Here is a 12,638-nt window from a genome sequence, read left to right as displayed (position 1 = left end):
CAGTTACCAGCGATGGTGCAACCATGACCAGCCCGGTAGCATCGTCTCAGCTCCTCGTGTACCCACCAGGAACGCCCGAGTCCTTCCACGGCGATACGTTCGAAGATGTCGAAGACTGGTGAGAACACTTCGAGCGAGTCGCAGATTTCTTTTTTACATTATGGGGTTTTACGTGCCAAAACCACTTTCTGATTATGAGGCACGCCGTAGTGGAGGACTCCGGAAATTTCGACCACCTGGGGTTCTTTAACGTGCACCTAAATTTAAGTACACGGGTGTTTTCGCATTTCGCCCCCATCGAAATGCGGCCGCCGTGGCCGGGATTCGATCCCGCGACCTTGTGCTCAGCAGCCTAGTCGCAGATTTCAACATCTGGGACAAGGCAAGGAAGCTTTTTCGGAGACAGTTGCTTGCCACGTATGCCAGCACCGATCGGCGAGAGAAGGCAGAGCATGATCTGCAAGCCAGAAACCAGCGCACTGACGAGTGCTCGTAACTGGCATGTGGGTAGCTCTCTGCGGCATTACATGGCAATATTACATGAACTCTAAGCAGCAAGTGCTATGTACTTTTACCCATCAACTTAATGAATTGACATCCCTAAATACCTAAGAGGTTCATCCGTTTGACGTACGCTTGGAAAATTTGCTGCACAAGGACCAAGAACAGCGGATATCCTCTTGCGCGAAGTGCACGAACAGCGCACAAATCGAAAAAACCGCGCGAGCGCTTCCGGAACTGCGTGCGTACACATAGCACACGTACGAACTCGGCGTCTGCCGAGTACGAGGCCACTCAGCGTGGAGACCAGTCCCAGTCACAAAGAGCAAAAAATAGTGACGACCTGGAGTAACAGGATATTTTATGCCAAAGAGATTCACGACTCACGAGTGCAGTATCCGCTGCAGTATCGCATTGTATATGCGGTATCAGATCACGAACTACAGAAACTATAACGAGGAACCAGCTAGAAGCAGCGAAATATCGCTAGTATTTCGAGACCCCGAAGAAAATTGGACAGATAGATTGGACACAAAGTTCCTCTTAAGACCATGAAATACCAGTCACGTGCGATAAAAGGGGCCCAAACACCATCGAAGCTGAATCGCAAGCGATAACAGCACGGAGTGGTTCACGCAATATTCTACGAGTGCGCTGTAGGCCAGGGCACGGCAATACAACGGGCACTTCACCTCATGTCTTGCGCTACCGTACCCGTGATTAACATTAACAAAAGAGCCCGTTTGTCAGATCTCTTGTCTACAACATTTTTGCTAAACGGTAGACTGAAATAAAACAGTGATGCTGTCTAGAGGATATTGGCAATGTGTGCAGGCACGGCATTCCCGCTTTTCTTGGAATTCTGCAAAACTTGCTAGTTTCATGCATGACGGCTGATCCCGATGCCAGGCATCCAAAAGCAGCATTCTGCCCCTAACTTTCATCTTAATACTGCTCTTAACGCCTTAATTACAACGTCACTGAAAAGGCACCTCACATAGCCATAGCGACATGAGAATGAGCTTGAAGAGCAAATTAGTGGCCTCCACTCGGCGCTCTCGAATGAAAAACTCAGCTGCTCTTCAAATCAAAATCATGCAAATAAATCGCTGCACATGCAGTTCCAAGTAAGACAACCAAGCACAATGCTTACTTGACAAAGGACAGCACGACCGACAACAGTGAGGTACACACGACGGCCCAAACGAGTACAATTTCAGAACTATGCACAGCCCAGTTACGCACGGCAGCCTTGGCCACCAGCTCGGCTGTTCTCCAAATTAAAATCATACAAACAAATCGCTGCACACACAGTGGGAAGTAAGACAACGATGCACAATGCTTGCTTGCAAACGAACAGCACAACCGAAAACAGAGAGAAACACACGATTGCCCGAAGGAACACAATTGCGGAACTATGCATGGCCCGCTTTCACACGACAGCCACAGCGGCAGCCGCGACAGCCTTCGCCACACGCTTGGTCATGTGACCGATGTGACGACAGTATCCTATCGCCACTTTGCGTAAGGTTGGATTCTCTTGAGGGGCTGTTGAGGCGCCGCGGTTTGAGCGCTTGGTGTGCGCGTCGGCGTGTAGTGCGTGTTAGGCGTTTTTTTGTATCGACCGTGAATCATGTCGCGCAGAGCCAGACGCCGCCCTCGCTTCCGTTGTTCTTTCACGCGCGGGCTCGCTTGCTCGATATGCCACTCCGTCTCAAACCAGAGCAGTGAGCTGGCGGTTCCCGTTGTGCATTTCGCAGGCCTTTCATTTCGGAATGAATGAATGTTTGATGTTTAATGGCGCAACGGCCAAGTATGGCCCAAGAACGCCATGCCCGTAGTAATGAGTTCGCAGTGTAGTTATGAGTTCTATGAAGTTGGTGTGACGTGGCTGCAAAGGGGCCTTAAAAATAGTCGCTCTAAAGTTCGTAAAATCTGTATAATAACATTATGGCGATGACATATGACGTGTTTTCATTTCGGACGCCGTCAGTGCCCCATCGTCACACGATCGGCGCGTCTGACCACGCGTGATCACACCAAGCTATGCGCCCAAGCGTGCCGAGCCCATACCATTGAGTCCCATGAATATCAAAGCGAATAGCTTACTGCCTCCGGCTGTTTTTATGGTTGCTAAGAGGTCAGTGGTTGGTCACAAGTACTTTTAATGCGCAAGGAAGGCGTTCGTTCGTTCTTTTGCTCTCTCGCCAACTACTACACTTCGCGCGCTCTCTCTCGTTCCTTCGTTCGCTCGCTCGTTCCGGCTATTGCTTGTACTGACATTCATCGACGGTGGTTTCTGCACATTGTCTTTGTATACATTGTGCTCGCAGTAGAATTCACTGCAACACTTTCCGCAGAGCACCATTCCTACAGTAATCGATGTACCGATGCATTCATTAGGTGCCATCGAAAGGGATGTTAGCTCTTTATCTCGATCGCTTTATTCATGCCTAATATAGAGAAAACCTTAGACATACACCGCATCAGAATGCTTACAAAATGAAACAGGGGAAATGTTAACATGCCATCGGTAAAATACATCTCCTTGTGTAAGAAACTGTTAAAACAAAACGCGTAATAAGTAACCAAATCAATTAGGTCAGGCACTGCGCTCAGTGTGTAGCAGCTCTGCATTTTGCTGCGTATCCTTCAGCGCGTAGGTACGATGGCAAGTGGCTCCATTCTATGATAGCGAACAGTATGAATGAATTTACAAAACGATGAGAGTGACATATCGGTCGTTTCACAGTTGCACTAGTGGTCATGACAAAAAAAATTACTGCGGAGCACTGAGAGAAATTGTGAGGAAGAATTGAATGATGAAAAAGTTTATGAAAAAATCCAAAACTATTGAAGTAGAGGATGCGCTGTCAGAATCAGCACTAACACCCGCATGGTCTACTGACTGGCAGCGCTACTCCGAAGTCGATGTGGAGCCGTTGTACGCGTCACAAAGAGCAGCTTCAATGTTACTGCACTCACGCACCATTTCTTCGTGGCCTGTTGCGATGTGAACTTCGTTTGCAATCGTTCGTCTCTTCTGACATGAAGTCAACACCGCAAAAGGCTTCTTTTTCTTAGCCGAACTCATGCTAATGCAGGGCTAATACAGCAACAATTTACACCAGTGCCACTGGATAAATGAATAATTCTCGAGCCAAGAACCGCGCCGTTGAAAACCCAGCACGCTAACTGAACCGATGCAGCCAGACTCATGAAAATGTTTTCGAAACGTATTCACTCCTCATTTTTAAGCTATGCTGCTTGAGACGTTTTTAATGCGTCGAGTTTGGTCAAAAATCTGTTTGAGATGTTAAATCCAATAGTACGACGTTTTGAAAACTGTGTGTGCTACCTGGGGATGTGAGAAATGCGACGTCTATACAAATAAACGCTAACTTTAGCTGGGTGCCGCCCTCGAAAGCCCACGGCGCTTTTCCAATGGTTATAAGCTGTAAGCCACAACGTTACCAGCCTACGATTTACTAACGTGCTCAAAAACAGTAGTGTACGCACCTCTGCGCATTTTATCTGTCTGAATGCGGCCTGCTTAGTCTCCATTACAAACCCTTGAATTCGTGCGAAGCGCTATGGTGGCGCTGTAATATCACATGTTTAGTTGCCGAGGAGAAACGATGAACCGCGATACGATGTCAGTGTAATAGGTAGCGAAACGCGCCCTTTAAATTGCTACTTAGCGGAGTACGTCTGTAGCCAATTACTCCTGCATTTGTTTTTCGTGGCAACTTTCATCGTTTTTCCTTCCCTCGGCAGGGATCTTATGCGAAGGGAGCGCGCGTTTTGTCGTCGGTTGGCGCTCGCCGACATCACTACACCAACTTAAGTTGTACCGGCTTCCTAGAGAGCAGATATTGGGCCTATGCACGGCATTAGAACCGAAACTGCAACTGCCCCCAGTGCGGTCCCATGTCATCCGAATGACAGTGCTGCTAGCTTTGCTTTGAGGCTATGCGAACTATTTATGATTCAAGTATTTTTTTGCCTAATTAGTATTCAAAAAGGACATTTAGTCACTTCCTAATGTTGGCTATGCCATTGCTTTGAGGGTGTAATTAAAGCGGGAGTACTATCGCGCTTGTCCGCGCTGTTGCAGGCGGCCGGGAACGAAAGCTGTCCCAGAGCCGCGCAATGACTTGCCGCGAGGACATAGCCTCCACTACAGCACATGATGTTCAATCGTGCAATCAGTGGCTCTATTTTCGGCACGCATGTCGGCTTAAATGCCGCCATTATCCGCCATGTCGGCTTTCTTTATTGGCTGTCGAGACCACGCGTATATTTGTGGCCGGAAATGAAAGTGCTGCAAAACTCAATCTGGCGTTTTCATGAAGACGAAGAAATGGGATGTGGAGCAGCAAATTTTGTCGACTAATACTTTTTTCTGTTCCTTATCGGCGATATAGCAATGATAATGCTTAAAAAAGAAAGTGCGCTGTGGCGTGCACAAGCCCGCGGCAACGCATCCACAATTTCGTAAATATTAGGTAGCGCTCCAAGATAGCCGCCATGTCAGCTTTTTGGTTGCCTCAAGAGGTATCAAATGAGCAGCATCACATGCAGAGCAGTTTTGTAAACTTCAAATAGACTTTACGTGACGTTGCGCTGGGCCGCCATTGCATAAATTTTCCGCCATTACTTGTGGTTCGACGAGCTGCGCTACTTATGCTCAAGAGCGATCACATGCACTGGCGACCTAGAGGCATATGTGTCGCCGCATATTCCCCGTCGTTTGGGGCCGTTAAAATATTTTGTTCATAACGCATCCACAAAGCATTTTCATCGCTCTGAGGTGGTGTTGGCATTTGTGTTTTGGGCCGTCATGTCAAAAGCGAAGGCTTTCTTCGCGAACATCCCCAAAGTTCGTTACCGTGGGCGCAGCGGCTTGGCGTGGGATCTGCTGCAGTTCTTTTCATAAGAGTAATGCTTTTCTTTGGAATAATATTGGTTATAGATTACAATTCTTCTGCGACCTTTTGCACTTTTCACTGGTGCGTTCGCATCGTAATTAAGATTGATAACTTTTCACGACATAACAGGTTATGACAATGCTTGCTTTTGAATTTACAAAAAGAAATGTACGCAAGAAAGCGCAATCAAGTTTTGTCACATGGTGCGAGCAAGCAGCGAAGTGAACAATAGATGGCAGCGCCAGCGCTTGCATCGGGCGTGCGGCTACCTGCTGCAACGCTGTCGGTGATGCACGGCCGCTTCTCAGCCAGCCAGTCCGACTCGGCCACTTGCGTTTTACGAGTTATTGATAACGCGCGGCCTAGAACGTGCGCTAAATCACACTGATCGGTCGCATACGCTGTCGGAAGATAGAAAACAAGTACATTGGTGCTCATACACCCATTGGATGACGAATATCTTCTGGGCATCCCGATTAGAGCCGAACGTTCAAGTCCCAGTTAGATCGTCCAGTGGATAACAAGAGGACATTAATTTTGAAACGTCCTATTTAAGCCATCCTTCGAACATCCACAGGGTAGAACTTCTCGGATCTAATGAAATCCTAAATGTTTATTATTATGGATGTCCGAGGAACGTTTTCAACGGGATGTCCCATACAGGACGTGTGTGAGGCCAACACGCTCGATCAAACACGTGCTACGTTATCATGACGCGGAATGTTAAGTCTCTTCCACGGCTGCCTTCACGCACGCTTTTTGGAAAAGTCAAGACGTCAGACAGCAACATGAAGCTGCCACTCTCAGATCAAACTTCCAATGAAGACGATAAATGGCGAAGTTCCATTGAACGACCGAAACTGCACAACCATATCATGAGGAAACATCACAAAGTGATAAGCAGAACACCGGAACAACTGCACATTACCGCTTACCGCAAGGCATCACCGAACCGATCGGGTCCTGCGCGCGCTCTCCGAAGATGTCGAGAAATCCGAGTACTGCTACTCCTGCCGTAGAACAGAGCAGTGACTGCCTTTACCTAGTCGAATCGTTACAGTCCGTTACATGCATGCTTTGCGCTGCTTTCCGTATAGTCGGTCACATGATTTAACGCCGCTGTTTTATTGTATCTCTTCGCCCTTCTTTGTAGGCTTGGAATGCCTGAAGGTTGGTGGTATATTAGGTGGGTTGGTTTTAGGTTGGTGCGCTCTGCGCTCACACACGCTCCGGGAACATAACCGATGGTCATTAAGGATTGCGGACTGGATTCCAAGAGAATGGAAGCGTAGCAGGGGGTGGCAGATATTTCGGTGGGCGGATGAGATTAAGAAGTTTGCAGGGACAATATGGCCATAATTATCACATGACCGGGGTCCATATAATTGCTATCGCAGTAAAATATCACACAAGGAGGCACGCTGGCGGGTACCCTACCTGCCCAAGACCAGCTTTGCCGGAGTGGCGCATCAGGGGACAGCGCCACAACAGCTTCCGGCGGTTTTCCGGCCCACACACACCGAGCCGGTGGCCACACCAACCGCTCTCTTGGCGGCTGCCGCCAACGCTACTCCGCCGTCCCAGAAGAAGGTGCCATCATCGCCAGCTGCGCTAGTGGCTCCAAGGGCCTCGTTCCTTGAGAAGAGACCTTCTCGTCAACCAAGCCGCTCACAAGAACGGGTGTCCAACAATCCACAAGAGGCGATAGACAGGACTCCCAGTCAAACGGCACCACCGGTTCCCACGGAGTGGCCCGAATCGATCGACCGCTCATGGCGGTCGATTGATTCCACCTCGCGTCATGGGGCCTGAAGAGGGCTCCGTGACCTAATTTTCTACTGATGAACACGCATCACCACACACGCTATCAAAATGGACAGAGAAAACCTTCAATGGAATGTGACAGGACTTCTCCGTAATCTCGACCATATCGTAGAACTGTTCTAGAAGCATAAACCAAAAGTTCCGTGTGTTCAGGAAACACATTTAAAAGCCGCACCAACAAGGTTCCTAACACAGTATGCTATCTTCAGGAAACAGCGTGACGACATAGTTGCCTCGTATAGAGGGGAAGCAATAGGTTTAGATAAGTCTGCTGCATGCCAAAATCTTTCTATCCAGACACCCTTCAAGGCGGTGTCTGTGCGAGCGATTGTCTTTCACAAATTAATAAAGCCCAGACTACACATGCGCTTGCGGACGCGTGCAAGCTCGCGTCTACGCGCATTGCGCCTGCCGCGCCTCCCGAGGAACAGTGGTTTCAATCTAGAAAGACGCACCTCCATGCGCGCGATAGCACTCGTTCACAGCGCTCACTCATAGACGCCTTAGTAGATGCCAATTCATACTTTGTTATGTAGAATGTTTCCAAATTCTTGGATATTTACAAACGTAATTGTTATGTTTTTAGAGTTGTTGATCAGCACAAAAAGGAAAGACTAAGCGCTTTCTTGCGTTATATCAATCTGCTCCACTGGGAGTTGAATGTACCGCGCCGTAACTGCGTAGCTAGGCGCACCGACGCGAGGTAGCCCAAGCTCACGATAACAGAAAGCAGCTGTTCAACGAGATCACGCCATGTTTGGATGCGTACGAGCCGTGCCGCACTGTCTGCGCATGCGAGAGTGAGCCGACGCGAGCTTGCGTGCCTCCGCAAGCGCACGTGTGGTGTGAGCTTAGCAACGTGCTGCATTTCCATACTGACTTTTTACCAATTTTGCAAAACCGAATTCTACAAGCTGAGTGACCAGCTCCGGGAACCATATATTATAGCTGGTGATTTTAATGCTCACAGCAGACTGTCGGGTGACTTTCGGTGTAAGACCAGGGGTCTGCTTATAGAAAACTTTGGGGTAAACTCTGGTGCATGTCCCTTTTATAGCAAAGAGTCCATCTGTTACAACATCCACCACAATTCATTTTCTGCCACAGATTTAGCGATTGGCACGGCGACTCTCTTTCCTTATATAGAATGGAATGTCAAGAATACATTCGGGAGCGACCCTTTTCCTGTAATGCTTACGTTGACGCAGAATCATGATTGTCCACCGCACCGCCCCCTCCCTTGGTAAATAAGTAATATCAGCATACTGGAAACGTTTCAAAGAGTCAACCTACCTCACAAAATTTTATCGGCGATTTTAGTATTGATGTTGCAGTAGCGTATTTTACTTGTTTTCTTTGACGCAGCTGAAAATTTAATTCCACAAACCGCGGTCTCTCATCAAAAGACGGGTCCCCTAGTATAATGAAGAGCGCAGACTGGAATGAAAGAAAGAAAAAGTTTGGGGCCAACTGCGTCACTCTCCGACTGTGGAAAATTTCATACAATTTCATCATCATCATCATCAGCCTGGCTATGCCCACGGCAACGCAAAGGCCTCTCCCATACATCTCCAACTACCCCGGTCATGTGCAAATTGTGGCCAGGTTGCCCCTGCAAACTTCTTAATCTCATCCGCCCACCGAATTTTCTGCCACCCCTGCTACGCTTCCCTTCTCTAGGAATCCAGTCCGTAACCCTTCATGACCATCGGTTATCTTCCGTCCTCATTATATGCCCTGCCCATGCTTATTTCTTTTTTTGATTTCAACTACGATGTCAATAATTCGTGTTTGTTCCCTCACCCAATCTGCTCTCTTCTTATCCCCCTTAACGATACACCCATCATTCTTCTTTCCATAGCTCGTTGCGTCGTCCTCAATTAAAGCAGAACCCTTTTCGTAAGCCTCCAAGTTTCTGCCCTGTACGTGAGTACTGGTAAGACACAGCTGTTATACACTTTTCTCTTGAGGGATAATGGCAACCTGCTGTTCATGATCTTAGAATGCCTACCAAACGCACCCCAGCCCATTCTTATTCTTCTGATTATTTCAGTCTCAAGATCCGGATCCCCGTTCACTACCTGCCCTAAGTAGGTGTATACCCTTACCACTTCCAGTGCCTCGCTACCTGTCGTAAACTGCTCTTTGCTTTCGAGACTGTTAAACATTAGTTTTCTGCCGATTAATTTTTAGACCCACCCTTCTGCTTTGCCTGTCCAGGTCAGTGAGCGCGCATTGCAATTTGTCCCCTAAGTTACAAAGCAACGCAATATCATAAACGAATCGCAAGTTACTAAGGTATTCCCCATTAACACTTATCCGCAATTCTTCCCAACCCAGGTCTCTGAATACCTCCTGTAAACACGCTGTGAATATCATTGGAGAGATCGTATCTCCCTGCCTGACGCCCTTCTTTATTGGGATTTTGTTGCTTTATTTATGAGGACTACAGTGGCTGTGGAGCGGCTATAGATATCTTTCAGTATTTTTACATACGGCTCGTCTACACCCTAATTCCGTAACGCCTGCATGACTGCTCAGGTTTCGACTAAATCAAACGCTTTGTCGTAACCAATGAAACCTCTATATAACGGTTGGTTATTTTCCGCGGATTTCTCTATCCCTTGACTGATAATGTGAATATGGTGTATTGTTGAGTGGCCTTTACGAAATCCTGCCTGGTATTTTGGTTGACAGAAATATCAGGTGTTCCTGATTCTATTTGCGATTACCTTAGTTATTACTTTGTAGGCAATGGACAGTAAACTTATCGGTTTATAATTTTTCAATTCTTTAGCGTCCCCTTTTTCGTGGATTAAGATTATGCTAGCGTTCTTCCAAGATTCCGGAACGCTCGACGTCAAGAAGCATTGCGTATACAGGGTGGCCAGTTTTTCTAGAAAAAATCTGCCCACCAGCTTTCAGGAAATCTGCTGTTACCTGATCCTCCCCAGCTACCTTCCCCCTTTGCATAGCTCCCAAGGCTTTCTTTACTTCTTCCGGCGTTACTTGTGGGATTTCATATTCCTCAAGATTATCCTCTCTTCCATTATCGTCGTGGGTGCCACTGGTACTGTATAAATCTCTATAGAACTCCTCAGCCACTTTAACTATCTCATTCATATTAGTAATGATATTGCCGGCTTTGTCTCTTAACGCATACACCTGATTCTTGCCAATTCCTAGTTTCTTCTTCACTGCTTTTAGGCTTCCTCCATTCCTGAGAGCATGTTCAATTCTATCCATGTTATAGTTCCTTATGTCAGCTGTCTTACGCTTTTTGATTAACTTTGAACGTTCTACCAGTTCTATTCTAGCTGTATGGTTAGAGGCTTTCATACATTGGCATTTCTTAATCAGATCTTTCGTCTCCTGCAATAGCTTACCGGTATCCTGTCTAACGAAGTTACCACCGACTTCTATTGCACACAGCATAATAATGCCCACAAGATTGTCGTTCATTGCTTCACCACTAAGGATCTCGTCCTGAGTTAAAGCCGAATACCTGTTATGTAGCTTCATACGGAATTCCTCTATTTTCCCTCTTACCGCTAACTCATTGATCGGCTTCTTATGTACCAGTTTCTTCCGTTCCCTCATCAACTCTAGGTTAATTCCATATCTTACCATCCTATGGTCATTGCAGCGCACCTTGCCGAGTACGTCCATATCTTGTATGATGCGAGGGTTAGCGCAGAGTATGAAGTCTATTTAATTTCTAGTCTTGCCATTCGAACTCCTCCACGTCCACTTTTGGTTATCCAGCTTGTGGAAGAATGTATTCATTATCTACAAATTATTCCGTTCTGCAAACTCTACTAATAGCTCTCGCCTGCAATTCCCAGAACCTATGCCATATTCCCCTACTGACTTGTCTCCAGCCTGCTTCTTGCCTACCTCGGCATTGAAGTCGCCCATCAGTATAGTGTATTTTGTTTTGACTTTACCCATCGCCGATTCCACGTCTTCATAGAAGCTTTCGGCTTGCTGGTCATCATGACTGGATGTAGGCGCGTAGAGCTGTGCGACCTTCAATTTTTACCTCGTATTAAGGTTCACAACAAAACCTGCCACCCTCACGATTATGCTATAGAATTCCTGTATGTTACCAGCTATATTCTTATTAATCAGGAATCGGACTCCTAGTTTTCGTCTCTCTGCTAACCCTCGGTAGCACAGGACGTGCCCACTTTTTAGCACTGTATATGCTTCATTTTTCCTCCTAACCTCACTAAGGCCTATTAAATCCCATTTAACGCTCGCAAATTCCTCCAATAGCACTGCTAGACTCGCCTCACTAGATAACTTTCTAGCGTTAAACGTAGGCCGGTTCAAATTCCAATGGCGGCCTGTTCGGATCCAGAGATTCTTAGCACCCTTTGCTGCGTCACAGGCCTGACCGCCGCCGTGGTCAGTTGCTTCGCAGCTGCAGCGGACTGAGGTCCGGGTTTTGATTGTTGTATTCATATAGGGGTTGTGGCCAAATACTGCACCAGGGTGGCCATTCCTGCTCTGGTGAGGGAGTGCGTTACCGGTACTGGTCACCGGGATCAGGCCGCACTCCAGGTCTGTTTAGAATTTAGGCCTCATAAAATTTAAATTGGTATAATCACAAGTTAGGCGGGCGCGGAGACAGGTAAAGAGGTCTAACCGGGAGAGGTTTCTCTTGGGCACAACATCTTACACTCGAAAGTTTAAAGTATGGAATTACCACCGTTTAAGCCCCATACAGCCCCGTCATATCCACTGTCTGTAATTGACCCCTCAACTTCGAACTCATTGGCACTGACCTGGTGGTCTTTGGTCATGCGCCATAAAACACTACATTCATCATCATTCTTGCGCTTTCTTTGAGATACGGTGGGCTGTATTCCTGGCCTCCCTCGTGGTACTTCAATTTGCCTGCATAACAAACATGTTTGGCCCCCGGAAGGGCGTCTGCGTAAGCAGGCGTTTGGTGTGTTGCGACACTACGTAGCCGAACACACACGGGGGGTGGACCCTCCCGCGTGCAGTCATGCGCGGCGTAGTCGTGTCCGGAGAAAAGGGGACCCTGGGGGTTGAGGTAATGCCGGGTGTTGGGACCTTTAAGACGGAGATTTAGGGTAGTGGAAACACATATCTCTAGCCTCGGCTTCACGTATACGGCACCTCCAGACTGACCCGCCTGGGGGAAATCAGCAGTCGCCTTTTCCTGTCCTGCCGTTATATCTTCGTCTATCTCTCTCACATTTAATCTTTCCTGTCCTCTCCTGACTTCTTATCACTTCCGAGTTTCCCGGCGGCAAGGGTTAACCTTGTGTGGCTCGCCAGTCTTGGTTATGTTGTATTTGGTTATAGTAGCGATCTACAGCTGGCGTAGGCAGGGCTTCTCTTGAAGGA

The 12,638-nt window shown here is 47.5% G+C and overlaps 1 protein-coding gene across 2 annotated transcripts in view; it reads left to right on the top strand.

Moving 5' to 3' along the window:
* The window catches only part of LOC126540229 (uncharacterized), a 78,931-nt gene that overhangs the window by 8,500 nt on the left and 57,793 nt on the right, over positions 1-12,638 (top strand). The gene's annotated exons all lie outside the window — the stretch shown is intronic.

The sequence above is a fragment of the Dermacentor andersoni genome, chromosome 2 (genome assembly GCF_023375885.2).
Source record: "Dermacentor andersoni chromosome 2, qqDerAnde1_hic_scaffold, whole genome shotgun sequence".
Taxonomy (NCBI): Eukaryota; Metazoa; Arthropoda; class Arachnida; order Ixodida; family Ixodidae; genus Dermacentor; species Dermacentor andersoni.
The sequence above is the reverse complement of the archived record's forward strand: the minus strand, read 5'-3'. Positions and strand labels throughout refer to the sequence as shown.